Raw genomic sequence first — 5,010 nt, 5'->3', positions numbered from 1 at the left:
TATTGTCCCGCCCTGCATCTGAACAGCTAGTCTTCCCAAGACTCATGGGCAGTCTCCAGTCATCCTCATTAGATGTCAACAAGTCTCATCAACAAGTCCAAGTCTGTGCCAACACGAAACCTTATTTCTCAAGATAGATAGCTTCTTTTGTGATCCAGTCAAAGAAAGGAGAAGGTCCTAAATGTCCACTGAGTGAAATTAAGGTCATATAATAAGACTTTTTTCTTAAAAAAAAAGTGGCCGATAATTTCCTATTTTTCCCTCCCTCCTTTCATCTTCTATTTCTTTTACACCTTCTTTCTTTGTTTTTATTTTTTTCCACTCTTTTCTCTCTATTCCATCATGGGTGATGGTTGTGTCATCATTCCGTGGTCTCTATTTATGGACTCTGTCATCTCCTCATGCAGTGGGACTGCATCTTGTGACAATCTCCTCCCCCTTTCCCTGGATTTTTGTTCACCCTGTCCTCTAGAAATTTGATCAGACCTGTTTACCTCGTGAGTTTCACTAACTATCAATGTCCTTAAAATTCCACATTTGTAAAACAAATATTCTTTACAAATATTTATTCTTTCTCTCCTCAGTGGAGTGGAAACCACCTCCTCCTGAGTTCAGATAGTCAATCCCTTGTGGATGTAATCCCACATCTTTAAACACAATTTTCAGCAGTTCATTTGCGAAGAAATAGCAAACTTACCATCCTGGGCCAAGAGTGGTTCTGCAAAACAAAAGTTATTTTATTTTATTTTATTTTATTTTATTAGATGGTGGTTGACACTTTGAACTGGAAAAAAAAACTAAAGCTAACAGAGATTTCTTCTGGGAAGAACCTTTCTGAATTTGGTATCAGAGCAAACCCTTTCCAGCACCCATTTTAACCCATTTTAACCTGTTTCAGATAACGTCCGTGTGTGCACTGTGCGGTCTGCCACTCTGCTACCTCATGGATCTCCTGCTCGGATGGTCAATGCCCAAAGGATGGAAGAACTCTCTGGACACACACACACACATCTATATAAGCCATATAAGTCAACTCATGCAGCTCAACTGAACTCTTCCCAGTGCAAAAGCAGCCTCATCCCCGAGGAAGAACTGGCAGAGAGACAAATTGCTTTACACCAGCCCTGGTGAAGCAAAAACATCTAATGACATGGTGAGAAGCAACGAGAAGTGTGGACACTTTCCCACCTAAAGATCAGAAATGTGTATCATTAAATGGTCCCTACCTTCAGCCACGTGTCGCCCTGCGAAGAAAAACATATTTTACATGTAAACTTCTCCTTCCTTTTAACAAAAAGCTTACCTTTAACCTTTGCTTATAATATATTACCTTCTTGCACATTCCTGRAGACACCTTGAAGGAGAAGACAAAATAAATAAAGAAATAAACAAAGAAAWAAAGGAGAAAACAGGTTGCAAAAGGATCTTTGTGATCACTATTTCTGGCTCAGAAGATGCCTGTTTTAAGCAGAGCGTACTGGTATTTACCAAGCTCAGATGTGGAGTCAAGTAGTTTCTACTCAGACAAGGAGCTGGAGTCTCATTGATTCAAAATTCATCTAATCTGCCTCTAAGGACAGGACTCAGTGTGAAATCAAGACTCATAAAGTGAAGCGTCTAAACACTATTTGGGTGGGAGATATATCATCATTTGTTACATACGAGAGGGGTCCTTTAAAATCTTACCTGTCTGGTTCCGTTTACAGATAGTCAAATAGCCTTGTACTAGAAGAGTGAGGAGGATTAGAATATTCAGAGCAACAGTCACGATGGATGGTGTAGACCATTCTGCATATTCAAAAAAAATATTATATTGATTATTTGGTATCAGTAGRACAAGATGGATCACCTAGAAGCTTCCTATCTTGACCTAATGCCCTTCTTTTGGGGTTCCTAATGAACTCGTGAGGTGTTCTAACTTTTACCCTCTAACTTTAAAGGAGCAAGCCTAAGAGTTAAAAACATATTTCATGTGAAACTTTCTAAAGGAGAAGGAGTTGGAAATTGAGGAAGCAGAGGATACRTACTCATCTTCTTCAAGAAGGTACCAGGAATACTTTGTCCGGCACAACTTTGGAGGGCCAGGAAACTTCCTGGTGCTCAGTAGGTATGGTAGCAACACCCAGAAAAGACAACAGCAGGGGCTGGGAGACGGTGTGAACATTGAAGGAGAATGCCGGCCGAGGTGAGAGGTTATTTGCAAAGCTCTCCTTTTGTTGCCGGGGTGGCTCCTTTCTCCATGCCATGACCATTGCTGTCAGGGGCTCTCCTCATCGAAGTCATGGTAGTGAGAAAGAGCAGGCGTAGGAGCAGAAAGGCAGAGCTGCTGAGTTGGATACAGGATGGCTAGAAGGGATAGCTGACAACTGAGTTCATCACAGGTGAAGCTTCGATACCCCTTGATACCCCTTGATACCTCTTGATACTGAAACGACCTCAACCTGTGAGGCTGGTGCAATACTGGGATGTGGGGGAAGAGGTAATGGGTGACAGCAGTGACCTCCCCAGAGGCAGGAGAATCATTACAGGTGCTCTCAAAATGGGATGCTGTCTCTTACCTTGTTGATTCAAGTCGCTCATCTCTCCGTTCAGGCTTTTAATGGAAGTGCGCTTTGTTAGCCCCTTTTCTTTAGGTCCTCCAGCTGCTGGATTCAGTGCAGGTATTACTCTTCTGAAAGTGACCTCTTCTGATGGAAGTCTCGCCTTTCCTGCTGACAGTCATATCCCAATACAAGTCCATGTGTATGAACAATCTTACTACTCTATCCCATTTCCATAACATTGTGTTGTTATTATTGTTGTTGGTTTTTATGAGCTCAAAGGGTCCTACTGCAGTGGCGCAGGGAATCATGTTTACTGCTATGCTCTGCAGGCCACCTGTAGCAATACATGTGCTGGGAAGGGAGATGTTTTTTGAGCTCTGATCATCTTTTGCACCATTAGGATTTAAACGTACATTTAGGGGCCCTGCTAGCAAGGGAAATGTCCCAAGCCAACGATTTCCTTACAGCTTTTCTTGAAGTGTGTCACACCTGAATCCTTTCTTGACCTTCCTCCATCTCAAGTCAGAAAAGAAAAAAAAAGGGAATTTTCGTGCAAATCTACTCCCATTGTGAGAGCTACAATGTGAATTGGTAATGCAGTGCCAAACTGAATGCCTAGCCCTTCCTTGTTGCTCATATGTTACAATGCATAACTACTGTCAGTTCACTCAGAGCACCCCAGGACTTCCTGAATGTCAAAGAGCAAAGGGTTCAAAAGATGGAGGGTAGCAGATGACAGCACGCTGGGAGGAAGAGTTGATGTGCTCGAGAGTAGGAAGGCTCTGCGGAGGCACCTGGACAGCTTGGAGAGATTGGTGGAGACCAACTCTATGAGGTTCAATAAGGCCAAGTGCCAGGTCCTGCATTTGGGTCACCACAACCCCATGCAGCACTACAGGCTTGGGGTGGAGGGGCTGGAGACTTGCGTGGCCAAAGAGGATGAGGGGATGTTGGTTGTGAGATGGCTGAACGTGAGCCAGCAGTGTGCCCAGGGGGCCAAGAAGACCAATAGCATCCTGGTTTATATCAGGAACAGCATAGGTGGCAGAACGAGGGAAGTGATCACCCCCCTATACTCAACGCTAGTGAGGTGGCACCTTAAATAATGTGTTCAGTTTTGGGCTTCTCACTACAAGAAGGACATTGAGGTTCTGGAGTGGGTCCAAAGGAGGGCAACGAAGCTGGTGAAGGGCCTGGAGCACCAACCTCAATAGGACTGACTGAGGGAGCTGGGGTCATTTATTCTGGAGAAGAGGAGGCTCAGGGGTGACCTTCTCATCCTCTACAAGTACCTGAAAGGAGGTTGTAGTGAGGTGGGGGTTGATCTCTTCTCCAGAATAACTACAGATAGAACAAGAGGATATGGCCTCAAGTTGCACGAGGGAAGGTTCAGGTTAGACATTAGGAAGACTTTATACAGCAAAAGAATAGTCAAGCATTGGAACAGGCTGCTACATTGGAACAGGGAAGTGATGGGAGTCACCGTCTCTGGCAATGTTCAAGAAACTGAGACACTTAGGGGCTTGGTTTAGCAGGAATGGTGTTGAAGAGCTTATGCCTGGACTTGATGATCTTGAAGGCCTTTTCCTTGAAGGCCTAATGATTCTATGATTCCAGGCTAGATTAGAAGGAGTAAAGTCATAAAAATGACCTTTTCTTTTGTCCAGAAAATGTGAGGGGCTTGATGGAGCATGAGTGTGAACAGGGTTGCTTGTTCAATATCTTTGTTTGGTTTGTGGGTTCTTTTTATCTTTCTGGAGAATGCTCTCTACATGTGCCCAGGCTCTGTAGGTGGGTAGGACTATAGTCTTGAGTGGAGTACATTGCAGATAGATAACAGTGGCTGCCTATTAAGATTAACCTCTTAGGCATGACTATGAAGAACAGGACAGGAACGTTTGGAGAAAGATTTCTTACCTGATAAATAAAGGTATRTTACAAATAGCAAAAAGAGGAGGACACAGAGTGTTTGGATTCTTCTTTTCCAAGTCCAGAAAGTCATCAAGCCTGGTGTGCTGCAGTGGGCACAACAATGAAAATTGACACAAAAAAAGTGCTCCGATAGTGCGGGTATCTCATTTCTCCTCTCTTTCCATTAATTACTGTTTTTCACATCATCCCTTGTCATGTTAAAGGAAAATCTGTACCCAGCTCTACACAATTGCATATCAAAGGAAGTTTCCCTTATTTCATTCTCTGTATATACCCTTGGGGCTTGGAATAACGATGGAGAATAAAGCTCCTGTTAATAGCTCTATTCTAACTACTGTTCTTAAATGTGCAATCTCACAAATGCAACTSTGAGGGCAATGATGTGGGGGCGTGCTGGTACAGAGCAACAGGGTGGCCTGGGCAGGTCTATCTCCTGTCTCCATTGGTTGTCCTTACCCCAGCACAGATGCCCAGGGCACTTTGCAGGCAGCTGCATCCAGACAACAGCTCACCTAACCAAGACCACTTTCTTCTC

This window comes from Nothoprocta perdicaria, unplaced genomic scaffold (assembly GCF_003342845.1).
Source record: "Nothoprocta perdicaria isolate Ctin4 unplaced genomic scaffold, notPer1 scaffold_482, whole genome shotgun sequence".
Taxonomy (NCBI): domain Eukaryota; kingdom Metazoa; phylum Chordata; class Aves; order Tinamiformes; family Tinamidae; genus Nothoprocta; species Nothoprocta perdicaria.
Note: the sequence above shows the minus strand (reverse complement) of the source record.